This window comes from Danio rerio, chromosome 1, assembly GCF_052040795.2.
Source record: "Danio rerio strain M-AB ecotype USA chromosome 1, GRCz13ab, whole genome shotgun sequence".
Lineage (NCBI taxonomy): Eukaryota > Metazoa > Chordata > Actinopteri > Cypriniformes > Danionidae > Danio > Danio rerio.
The window spans coordinates 16,222,739-16,236,208 of record NC_141021.1 but is presented as its reverse complement, the minus strand read 5'-3'; the positions used below and the strand labels follow the sequence as shown (position 1 = coordinate 16,236,208).

The window sequence follows — 13,470 nt, the reverse complement described above, 5'->3', positions numbered from 1 at the left end:
TGGATGTATAAACAAATGAATGGATGGATGACACTCATTCATTCAATCATTTTCTTTTTGGCTTAGTCCCTTTAATAATCCGGTGTCGCCACAGCGGCATGAACTCCCAACTTATTCAGCAAGTTTTTACGCAGTGGATGCCCTTCCAGCCGCAACCCATCAGTGGGAAACAACCACGCACACTCATTCACACAAACACTACGGACAATCGGACAATTTAGCTTACCCAATTCACCTATACCACATGTCTTTGGGCTTGAGAGGTAAACCAGAGCACCCTGAAAAAACCCACACGAATGCAAGGGGAACATGGAAACTCCACACACAAATGCCAAATGACCCAGCCGAGGCTTGAATCGGTGACCCTCTTGTTGTGAGCCAACAGCATTACCTACTGCGCCACCACATCGCCGGAAGAATAGATGAGATTCTTTAATGATGATGGACGGATGGATGAATGGATTGATGGATGGGATTGTTTAACTGTAGATGGATGGATGGGACTGTTTAATTATGATGGATGGATGGATGGATGGATGGATGGATGGATGGATGGATGGATGGATGGATGGATGGATGGATGGATGGATGGATGGATGGATGGATGGATGGATGGGATTGTTTAATTATGATGGATGGATGGATGGATGGATGGATGGATGGATGGATGGATGGATGGATGGATGGATGGATGGATGGATGGATGGATGGATGGATGGATGGATGGATGGATGGGATTGTTCATTTATGGATGGATGGATGGATGGATGGATGGATGGATGGATGGATGGATGGATGGATGGATGGATGGATGGATGGATGAGATTGTTCAATGATGGATGGATGGATGGATGGATGGATGGATGGATGGATGGATGGATGGATGGATGGATGGATGGATGGAAGGATGGATGGATGGATGGGATTGTTTAATGATGAAAGGATGGATGGATGAGATTGTTAAATGATGATAGATGAGATTGTTTAATGATGGATGGATGGATGGATGGAAGGAAGGATGGATGGATGGATGGATAAATGTATTGTTTAATGATGGATTAAGGATGAGATTGCTTAATGATGATGGATGGATGACATTGTTTAATAATAAATGGATGTATAAACAAATGAATGGATGGATGACACTATTTAATTATTATTGTGGCTGGATGTATGGATGGATGATAGATGAAGTTAATGGATTAGATGTAATGGATGTCCTACAAAGTTTAACTTTAAACTGGCTCACACAAAAATGGATGACTGGACGAATCTGGAAGTTTCTAGAGCTGTATGCACAAGCTTGTTGCCTTGCTGGCAGACAATGACTGCAGGCAGGTCTTCCTACTGTACACTCCTCCTAAACAATCTAGGAATTATCACAGAGGTCATAAAAAAGCACCACACACACTCACACCTCCGCACATCTCCCTGTGTTATAACCTATTATTCACAGAGAGGGGGATCTCTCGAAAGAAAATGAACAGAATGTGCCCATTACTAAAACACTAACAAGCCACTAACCATCCAACGTGACACACATCAAAATGGAGGCCTTGAAAAGTTTATGTGTGTGTGTGTGTGTGTGTGTGTGTGTGTGTGTGTGTGTGTGTGTGTGTGTGTGTGTGTGTGTGTGTGTGTGTGTGTGTGTGTGTGTGTGTGTGTGTGTGTGTGTGTGTGTGTGTGTGTGTGTGTGTGTGTGTGTTTGTTCAAGTGCTGAACATGCCTTGTGGGCATAAGCAGATTGGAGAAAATGAGTTGATATAGAGGGAATTGGTGGAGGAGTGGAGACTGAAGTTCTACATGTAAGTTACAGTAAGACATTGATTTCTGATGTATGATGAAAAACAAGAGCATCTCAGAAAAAGGATGTGTAGGTACTGAAGCCTTCCCTCAGACCAGCAGTCTAGAAATAAAACCACGTGTCATTTTGCCAATATGAAATCACCACATCAGTCCAGCCATTTGCTTTGCACATATATGAACATATACAATCATTAAGATTTAGAAACTAGCACCCACAACATTCCCACACTTCCCTTCATCCAAATATGCGTACTTCATGCTCCACAGAATACAAAAAGCAGTAAATCAAACAAGCAGTGCTCAGTATTCATGATACAGTAAGCAAACAGCACCCAAGTGACCTACTGCATCTGCTGAGATTCTGAAGTCTGCAGACAGTGGACACTTGGCTTTGCCATGAGACAGCAGACCTGAAAAGTTAAAGTAAGAAATTAGTTTGACAATTTTTTCATGCATGCAATTTGGAAATCAATTGGCTGATGAGCAGAGGTGGGTAGTAATGAATTACATTTACTTTGTTATATATACTTGAGTAACATTGTTGGGTAACGTGTACTTTTTGAGAACATTTAAAAATGTGCACTTTTACTCAAGTGAAATATTAGAGAAAAATCATTACTCTTACTTAGCTAGATTAATGGTCGAAAGTCTGGAGAAAGTCTTATTTGTTTTATGTCATCTAGAATAAAAGCATTTTTTCATTTTTTTAAAAACAGTTTTAATGTTAAAATTAAACAGCTCCTTTAAGCTATATATGTTTTCAATGGTCAACAGAACAAACCATCGTTATACAGTAACTTGCCTAATTACCCTAACCTCAGTGGCATAGCGGACGGGCAGGCAGGGCACGCACCGCGGGGGGGGCCCGCGTGATTAGGGGCCACACGTCGTCGCGATTTTCAATAATTGAAAATCCGGCAACCGCAATAATCAAACTCTAGGGAACAACTGTGGTAGGAACCAAACTTCACAGGTCTGTGTTCTCTGAACTCCTCTCAAGCGGTGGACTACTTCATTCTGATTGCTTGCCGCCGAACCGCGTCATAGCTCATACCATAAAGTTGACTTGATTTCAACTCTCCTCAACGCCCACACAGGAAAAGAAGCGCCGCGCTGTTCCTTTGCCGCCAGTTCTCGTTAAAACTAAACTTTGGCTACTTTGACGCTCTCGCCGCTTTCGGTTTGTGATCACTCTTCAGCTTGTGAAGGCTTCCCGCGTTGTCGCTCCACCCCGCCCCCTTTCCCGCTGCTCAGTTTGTGATTGCTCCTCAGTATGTGATTGATCCTCAGCTTGTGAAGGCTTCCCCGCATTATCGCTCCACCCCGCCCCCTTTCCCGCTACTCAGTTTGTGAAGGCTTCCCCGCGTTGTCGCTCCACCCCGCCCCCTTTCCCGCTCCTCAGTTTGTGATCACTCCACAGATTGGGATCGATCCTCAGCTTGTGAAGGCTTCCCCGAGTTGTCGCTCCACCCCGCCCACTTTCCCGCTCCTCAGTTTGTGAAGGCTTCCCCACGTTGTCGCTCCACCCCGCCCCCTTTCCCGTTCCTTAGTTTGTGATCGATCCTCAGTTTGTGAAGGCTTCCTCGTGTTGTCGCCCCCTCCCCCACCCCCACTCCCTCAACTGGGGGCCCCGTCCATGATCCCTGCAGGGGGGCCTACGCATTTTGCGCTACGCCACTGCCTAACCTGCCTAGTTAACCCTATTAACCTAGCATTTAAATGTCATGAATGACAGCTCCAACCTAAAAAAACATGTAGTGGTGTCAATATTATCCCAATTCAAACCTTATTAATCTATAACTAAAGAAACTGCTGTTCAATGGAATAACCGATTAGCCCAGCACATATTAGTCATTCAACTGTGTTTAAATAACTTTTAGGACTGTTACTTTTACTGGTCACACTTTACAATAAGGTTCATTAGTAAATGTTAATTAATGCATTTACTAACATGAACAAACAATGAACAATACATCTACTACTGTATTTGTTTATGTTAGTTAACGTTAGCTAATGAAAATACAGTAGTTCATTGTTAGTTCATGTTAACTCATGGCGCATTAACTAATGTTAACAAGCATGGACTTAGATGTTAATAATGCATTAGTAAATGTTCAATTATGATTAATAAATGCTGTACATGTGTTGTTCATGATTAGTTCATGTTAGTAAATGCATTAACTAATGAACCTTATTGTAAAGTGTTACCCGTTCAAAACATTTCAGCAAGTGCGTGTACTTTTACTGGAGTATAGATCTTGGATACTCTACCCACCTCTGCTAATGAGTGACATTTAAATGTTAATGCATCGTGATGTATTGTGCACTTTGGTAAAAGAGGTAATACCACACTATTGAGCAAGGAACCATGCAGAGGTGAGCCTTTATTAATTAATAATATGACACCAATTTAAAATTTGACTGAACATGAATAAAAGCTGCTGGGACTGCTTTTCATTTCCCTTGAAAACTGAGTTGTACATGTAAAGGTAAGCTTTTGGAGTTCTGCAAAAATGTCAGTTTTATTTTATTTTTTAGTTCTTCTCATAAAACTGTGTAGAAGCAAAAAAAGGTATACTACTTCGTCCAAGAATGCAGTTGAGCTGTGCACCTATACACAGAACATATATCAATAAGCATGTTCAAAATTCAGCACATCACCTGAAAGTATAGGGAGTCCATTGAAGACAGTGAATAAGAATTCCAAACACGTCATTTAGAAATTGATTTTGAAAGCGAGTGAGTGAGTGCAGACCAATGCGGCACTAGCCGGCTGAAAGACTTCAGTAGGCAACAGCCAATTAAGGCAAATTATTAAAGACAACAAAGGACTGTTTTAATCTCACACTATGCTTTTCAGATAAGTAATTGATACTGAATAATCACAAAAGTGAAAAAAGAACACACTCATGCAGCAACTAAAAAGCATCTATAAAATTACACGGTTGCATGGTGAAATTTAATTAAGATATTTGATTTTTCAAATAAAGCAACACATCTGGCCATTAACGTATCACCATAAAAACACCCGTGTGCCTGCAGGCAGGTGTGACATAGTCGTTTGTTGGAAAAAGACCAGTCATGGCTTGCAATGTTTCTTATTTTAATTATTCTTTATCAACAGCAACAGTTTAATCTTTGGATAAAAGGGTGAAGAAATGTGTTCTTTTAATCTAATTACGTGAAACAAAAAAAAGTTTCTATATGCAAGAATGGGTCATCTGTAGAAAACAAAATGTAGAGATATTTCAGAAGTTGTAGATGAAAATAATTTAAATTGTGCTAGTTAGTTTTGTAAATCCTTCACTAATTGAAATTTCTCAGAAATTGTAATTTACTTAGTAGTTTTAAAAATGTGTACTTTTACTTTCCCTCAGGTACATTTTTAGTGCAGTATCCATATTTTACTCTACTCCTTTACTTCAACCTGCAGTCACTACTTTATTTTTTTCTTGTTTAATGGGATTAGAAAAATCAGTCCTGTGATTCCTGAAATCACACATAGAAGGAAAATCACCTCATAATGAACTACCTCAAGACATGTCCGCTTTATAATTGCAGCAAATGCTTGTTTGGAAGCATTAAAAATGTCCAAGAAGATGTCCAAAATCTTTACACGCAGAGACTGTTTAAATGCCTGATGAGAAGATCACAAATGTTTACAGTATGATGACCAAAATGGCCCATAACACCCAGCAGGTACAAGACGTCAACATGACATCAGATTGACGTTGTACTTTAACATCATGGGGACATTGCATATTGTTTGGAAATGAAAATCGGGTTGATGTAAGAACTCAACATCAGGCCAACGTCAACGTCCAACCTAAAACCAGCCAAATACCAACGTCTAATGATGTTACAGCTTGACGTTGTGTGGACATTACCACTATGACGTCTATAAGATTTTGGGTTTTGGTTGCTATACCTGACAAACACATACAATTATTTGACATCAATATGACATTGGCCGTAGTGTGTGTGTGTGTGTGTGTGTGTGTGTGTGTGTGTGTGTGTGTGTGTGTGTGTGTGTGTGTGTGTGTGTGTGTGTGTGTGTGAATGAGAGTATATGGGTGTTTCACAGTGATGGGTTTCAGCTGGAAGGCCATTCACTGCATGAAACATATGCTGGATAAGTCGGCAGTTAATTCTGCTGTGGCAACCCCAGATTAATAAAGGGACTAACCCAAAAAGAAAATGAATGAATGAGTGAATTTTGCTATATGATTTCAGATATTTCGGAGTCCACAAAAGTCACAAATCAAAACACAACACTAGGTTGAAATGTGCAGAAGCTAGACTCTTATACACGAGCAGTTTGGCTCCGAAAAACTCATGAATTTCACCTCAGCTGTGGTATTGGGGATGGTAGAGAGCTGGTTACTTACCAGCTGGTAAGCTCCCCTTACTTACAGTATCTGCCAGTGCCAAGTCTCTAACCAGCAACCTTTTGGCCACAGCTGCCAATGTCCTTAAAGGGACACTACACTTTTTTTGGCAATGAGCTCATTTTAGTCACCTGAGGCTAAACAGTTTCATTAAAAAATATATATATTTAATTTAAAAATCCGTTCAGCAGTTCTCTGCATAGCTAAGCATAAACATTTGAATCAAATCAGACCAGAATGGTCTCACTCAAAAATGACCAAAATAAAGTGTTTTGTTAAATTTGCATGTAAAGCTCGACTTTTCTGTAGTTACATGATGTACTATTAAGACCGAAAATGAAACGTTGCTATTTTTTAGGGTGATATGGTTAGGAACTATGCTCTTATTCCAGCATAATAATCAAGGAAGTTTTCTGCAGTACCATGGCCGCGGCAGGCGCAATGATATTACACAGCGCCTGAAAATAATCCTCAGCTACTGTAGGTAACTAGGTCATTGCTATTGTGTGTCTTATCATTTTTGAGTGAGATGCTAACGGTACAATCCAATTCAATGATTTATGCTAAGCTAGGCTAAAAGTGCTCCACCAAACCCAAAAATCAGCAGAATGGATTCAAACACAACTGTTTAAGTCAAGGGTGGCTGACTGTAAAGTAAGCCTATTTCCAAAAAATGTTTCTTTAAGTGTGAAAACCATAGTAATGATTGACTCCAGTTGCTTTTTTTTTTGCACTCCAAGCACTTTGCATATTTGGAGGGGAGATCTCCTCAAGCACCTCAGTATGCAGCATTCACCTGGATGATAAAATGGCAGCCACAGTGTGCCAGAACGCCCACCATACACCAGCTTATTGGTGGAAAGGTGAGAGAGCGATGAAGCCAATCAGTAGATATGGGACAGAGTCCAGTGGGTAAGCTTGGCAAGAATTCCAGGGTCACACCCCTACAGCTTTCGAAAGACATCCTGGGATTTTTATGAAAATGGAGTAAGGACACACACACACACATCCGCACAGTTTAATTACAATATAATATCTGTTAGCCAAAAACATTTTTGCTGTTTCATTAATTGTTTTCCCCTATACACACACAGAGAGATAGAGACATAAGCAAAGCTGTGCATGTTCTCAAGGGGAAGTGAGTACACTGTTATTCACACTAAACTCTGACAGAAAGAACACTTGCCAGGCAGCAGGAGGGGACTCTGGGTAAAGTGATTGTAGAGAGATAGAAATTGCTACTGGACTTTAAATATTCATGAGTTCACCTTAAACAAACAGAAGCAGAGAGAAAAAAACACTATTCCTGAAGGTCTGTTCCTCTTTCACCACTCCCTTATTTCACATTTTCTTTTTTTTCCCTCTCCATTTTCACTCATTCATGCATCCTGCCTAGCCAAGTGTTATAAATATGGACTTGTGTACCAATACATAAACCATGGATGAGCAAAAATACATTGAAATGCATTTTAAAATAAAATATCAAATACGTCAAGTGTCTCATAAACTACAAAATACAGCAGCCATAAATGTATCAATATAAAATATACTGTATTACCTGGGTTCATGTAAGTTTCCTCCGGGTGCTCCGGTTTCACCTACAAGTCCAAAGACATGCGGTACAGGTGATTTGGGTAGGCTAAATTGTCTGTAGTTTATGAGTGTGAATGAGTGTGTATTGATGTTTCCCAGAGATGGGTTGCAGCAGGAAGGGCATCCGCTGCATAAAACATATGCTGGATAAGTTGGCGGTTTATTCCGCTGTGGCGACCCCAGATTAATAAAGGGACTATTTGTCTGTATTTGAATGTATTTTTGTATTTTAAAATACTACAAAATACTTTTAAAAAGGAGCATAGAATTTCGTCACAAACCTTCCATTAATAGTCTATCGTATCAATGCCCAAATTGAATTCGGGAAGTAAACAATGTTTGATAGCAGCAACTTTACTCTTGCACTTTGTTCACGTATAGGGTGAAGCTGTGGCCTAATGGTTGATGAGTTGGACTTTTAAGCCAAAGTTAATTTGTTTCTCTTTTAAGTTAGAAATTACAATCTATCCATTATTTGTACAGTATACTCATTCTCTTAAGATTCTTTTAGTTCTTTTTTAACCTGAGAGAGTCTCAGATTACCCTCTTAAAAACATCAGTGTACCATATTTAGGTATTTTGTATTTCTAGGGGTACTCTGCAGTTCTGCCTGCAGCACTGAGCTTGATCATGTTCAGAAGCTTCTTATCTTGTTCTTCAGGACTGATATTTTATCCATCTCATACGTACACCACAGCCATTCTATATATATGTGGTCTTAGCATTGCTCGGTATACTATTTTTAATGACTGTTTGTTACTTCCGTTAAACATAATTTCCATCCATACTGTAATCATTTACCTCCTTCCTACACTCTCAAAAATAAAAGTACGTAAGCTTTCACTGGGGTGGTACCTTTCAAAAAGGTACACATTTGTACTTAAAGGGTAAATACTGGTCCCTTAAAAGTATTTATTAGTACCTAATAACTTTAAGAGAAACACTTTTGTAATATTTAGCTACTAATATGTACCCTTGAGGTGTTAATATGGACCTTTTAGGTACAAATTTGTAACTTTTAAAAAGATACCACCGTAGTGACATCTCGCGTACCTTTATTTATAAGAGTGTAAAAATAAATACATTTACTGTTCTGATCTCAAGCTTAGAAAAATAACTGCAAAAGCACTAATCAGAGGCCTCATTTTCAAGATGTCATTGTGTACTGTAGACCTCTTGCAAAGTATTTTACAGTATTATGAAACTACAAAAATACAAGAAACTAAAGTATTTTAATACCAAATAAAGCCATTTTTATATAATATGTTGTATTTGAAATATGCATTTGAAATACATGCATCATAAATACTGCCTATCCCTAACATAAACTACTATAGATTACTTATAATGGAAATCAAATAAACCACAGAGATAATTATACTATGACTGAAATTCTGATGATCTAAGACATATTTAATTCAGCAAAAGCTCTGAAAACAAAATGATTAAGTTGTATCCTGTCAAAAACATACGGCTCACAACATTTCCTGTTTTACAACCAGGACACATGGAGGTATAATCAGCGAAATCCACCTGACTGCAACTCCTACACAACATATGGAGTGTATTTCCATTACACCTAATAATACCTAACAAGCGTAATGTGTTGTCATTTGATAACTTAAGACGAGCTAAAAGTGTCCTGGCATTAACAACACGACCAAAAATATTTGTGAATTCTCTACAGATGTCATTAAGGCGATGTGATTCGTCAACATTAATTAGCTGAATAAAATGTCTTGTCTGGGTTTTTGGTGTGGATGTGACACAAGCTGTATTTTCTCCACCCACTTCATTCAGCCTATCAGTTGCTGCATGTTGTGTGGGTGAATTGCGTGGAGTGTGCTGATGTGTGTGTTTTTGAGCTGTATGCGTCTCTATGACATTTTAATTCAGTGGTTCTCAAAGTGTGAGACCCCAGGGTGGTACGGTATTATACTGTTTACGCTGGAGACTGCAGAAGTTCACAAATCTTGTCCTTTTCTGCAAATTCCAAACTGGCATATTAAAAAGACACACCTGGGGACCGATGATGTTTGTGCCCAGTTCTAGTATCATGTGGATTCACTAAACCTATAAAGGGAAGACAATATTAACTGAATAAAAAGCTGGCAATGTTATCGGCAAATAACAACTTAATTTCAGTCTTTTCTTCAGACAAAAGTAGCATCAATGTGTACCACGATATTGTGCAAAGCGAAAAAGGAGTCATTTTGCAATTGCACACATAATAATTGTATTCTCATCTATTCACTTTTTGTGTTCTCATCCATTCAAAATATCACACAGTTTTAGATAAGATGAAACTGTTTAAATATTGGAGGCATTTGTGGGTGTTATATTTCTTCTGCGAATCTATTTTTGTTTTTATGAAAGCAAACAATGAATACCAAATTTATAGGTTTTTTTATTACTTTAAAAGAAAAAGTGTCCATATCTAGTGCTGAAATAAAATAAAATGTTGTCAAATGTTTATTTTCTCATTTGTTACTTTAAACAGTAGCATCTATTAAATTGAAAAGCTTTTTTATTATTATTTATTTTGTAATCAACATTTTTAAGTGGCAGGATTTGCTACAAATGTAGATATTCAGAAAGTAAATTGGAAAACAGAAAATCTTTATTTTCAAAGGCACACTGACAAACTTCCTGAAAACAGTATTATTTTCCATACTCTTTAAATACTAAACCAAAACACCTTTTATTTGTATGTAATATGCAATAGCCAGTTACATGTGCACTGATTAATTTCCTGCTCTGTTGCTAGTATTGTTTTTTCATTTTTATTATTAAAGTGTTCTCTGATTACATTAATCAATGAATGTATTTGTTTTTAAAGGTTAAATTTTAGAATCAAAACATACTGCAAGATTCGATTTAGTGACTTGTTGTCACTAAAATGCAGTATATGTAGTATGCACACAATGTACTCCCAGCTCAAAAAAAGTTTACTGAATTGCTTTTTGCATTATTTATTTTGCTCTCACGGTGTCAACACTGAACCATGACTTAAAAAAAGTTTAAAAAAAAAAAATATATATATATATATATATATATATGAATAAAAACAAACTAGGGCTGCATGAATAATCAAAGGTGGTGGTAGTGCACATTTGTCAGTAAAGCCAGCTCAAACAAAGGTGCACAATTAATCTAAAAAAAAATCCCAATCTCGATTTGACTGCCGAGACCAGAGATGACCAAACTTGTTCCTGGAAGTCTGGTGTCCTGCAGACTTTAGCTACAACCCTAATCAAACACACCTGAACAAGCTAATCATGGTCTTACTAGGTATACTTGATACACCCAGGCAGGTGTGTTGAGGCAAAATGGAGCTAAACCCTGGAGGGACACCGGCCCTCCAGGAACAAGACTGGTGACCCCTGGCCAAGACGATCTTGATCCAGCATTTCTACGATTCTGTCAATTATATTTTCAAGTTGTTTTACAAATATTGCTCAGCAACATCACCTCCGAATGGTGATTAAAAGTGTCACATTTTGCATTTATAAGGTATGGTTCACCCAAAAATGTAATTTCTGTCTTCATGTAATGATGAATTAGCGGCCATGACATCACATGTGACGTTAGCTGACAATGAGCAGTTACCACAAAAAAGGAGGGTGCGCACCTGTGAATGAAGTCTACTTTAGTGAACAGAACTTTCATAGGCTGTGAATAACAGGTAATAAAGTTGCAAATAACATTCAGTTTGTGGCACAGAGCAATAGTTTGGTAGCCGCACGGGAAGTATGAACCGCACTTAGCAGTGAAAATGAAACCGAAAGCGTGCACATCATTTAAATAATCATATCGCAATTTAGAGTAATAATTGAGAAAAGCATTTAATGTTTTTCTTTCATAGCGAACAGTGTTGTTCATGAATAAATGTTTAACAGTGTCAGTATACCTACTCTAGCCTTTATAATGTTGAACATAAAGCAAGAGGGAATCTGATAATGACAAATATTTCACTTTACCAATAGAAAACAAAAGGTATAATTATGTTGTCAATAACAGATTGCAAGCATACGTCTCAAACAATAATTCAACATCAAAACTATGAATAGTTGTACTCTGATGTCATCATTTTACTGTGCATTAATGACCAGGGGCCTCATGTACGAAGACTTGCGTGGAAATCTTACTAAAACATTGCGTACGCACAAAGCTGTAAATGTGCGTACGCAGAGAAAAACTCAGATGTATGAAACACTGCGTACGCCGAATCTCACGCATATTCTTTTGTACATCCGAATGAACGTGAAACTGAGCGCAACATGCACGAGCACAGAACCCCTCCCTGCCTCCTCCCCCGTATGAATATGCTAATGACTATGCTAATGGAAAACCCAACGAAAAAAGCAATGGCAAAAGCAAGCAAAAAGAGAAACTTTGAACAGAATGTGAAATGGAGGTGCTGCTTTCGGAGGTAGACCGGAGAAAAGCGGTGTTATTTGCAAGTTTGTTCTCCGGAATTAACAACAAAAAAAAAAAAAATAGAGTGGGAGAGTTTAGCTGATGCAGTAGATAGCTCAGATTACATTGGGAAAACAGGCGACCGCTGCAAATTGTGCTTTAATGTTTAGCTGGTCAACTGTATGGTATGGAAACCCTTTATACCTGCTAGATGAACCCGTCTCATACAGCTGCCATTGCAAGGCTCAGACACTTTGTAGAGAGGAATTTAACACAACTGCCTCTAGGAGTCGCCAATGGAAATAAAACAGACACGCACAAAAAATGTGCGTACGCCAGCCAGAAAGCTGCCGTGAAGCTGCGCACATTACCACGTTCAGTTCATTGTTAGTAAATCCAAACGTGAGCGATTCTGAGCGTAAAACCTGGCGTACGCAAAGTTTTTGTGCGTACGCAGCATTGATACATGAGGCCCCAGGACAAATTTCAGCATTCAAAGTCTATTCAAAATTTAGCATTTTAACCAACAGTAGACATACACATATTAATATTGTTGTTTTACCATATGTTTGAGAAACAACAATAATAATAGCCCACTCATATTAACCTTTACTTTACATCTATAGAATTGTGAGAAAATTGTGATCTTTATTTTAAGCAAAAATAATAATAATAAAAAATAAATAAATAAATAAACTGCGATTCTCATTTTAGCCAGAATCGTGCAGCTCTACTCTGTAATCAGTATTTTACTTTAAACTCACTTCATAAATACTAGGTGATTTAAAAAGAATACCACAACTCTGAAAATCAAGAACTCTGCAAAGAAGAAAATGAAAGTTAAGCTTTTTTTTGCTCAACTAAAACAAGGAATAACTGCAGCTATCCAAACTGTTACGCCCAAGATGCTACAGAGAGTGTAGAATAAGTTTAAGTACGGTCATCAAGGGGGTCATATTGAAATTCTATGAACTTGTTTTCAACTGAAAAAACACCTAAAGTACTCTTTACATTGATTAAATACCCAAGATTCTATCATGTTTCTTTGACTAAATACAGATTTTTAAAGTTGTTGTATTTTTTTGAATAACCCTGTTATAATCGAGTGTTTAAAGGACCATGACACCTCCCACTTTCGGTTCAGGGTTACCTCGAAATTTTTTCAAAAGATGCATCATAGTGGGGGTGTGGCCAGCAGAGGAGGGGAGAAGGAGGGGAGCGAACAAATGTTGTCAGTCAGTTTACAAAATGAGACACAAACCAT

At 38.2% G+C, this 13,470-nt stretch overlaps 1 long non-coding RNA gene across 2 annotated transcripts in view; it reads right to left on the bottom strand.

Annotated features, from left to right (window-relative positions):
* The window catches only part of LOC141385534 (uncharacterized), a 173,707-nt gene that overhangs the window by 154,695 nt on the left and 5,542 nt on the right, over positions 1 to 13,470 (bottom strand). The window contains exon 3 of one of the 2 annotated variants that reach the window (XR_015476439.1): positions 2,152 to 2,216. The exons of the other annotated variant lie outside the window; for it this stretch is intronic. This is a non-coding gene — a long non-coding RNA (uncharacterized LOC141385534). The remainder of the gene's footprint in view (positions 1 to 2,151; positions 2,217 to 13,470) is intronic. 2 annotated transcript variants of the gene reach the window in all.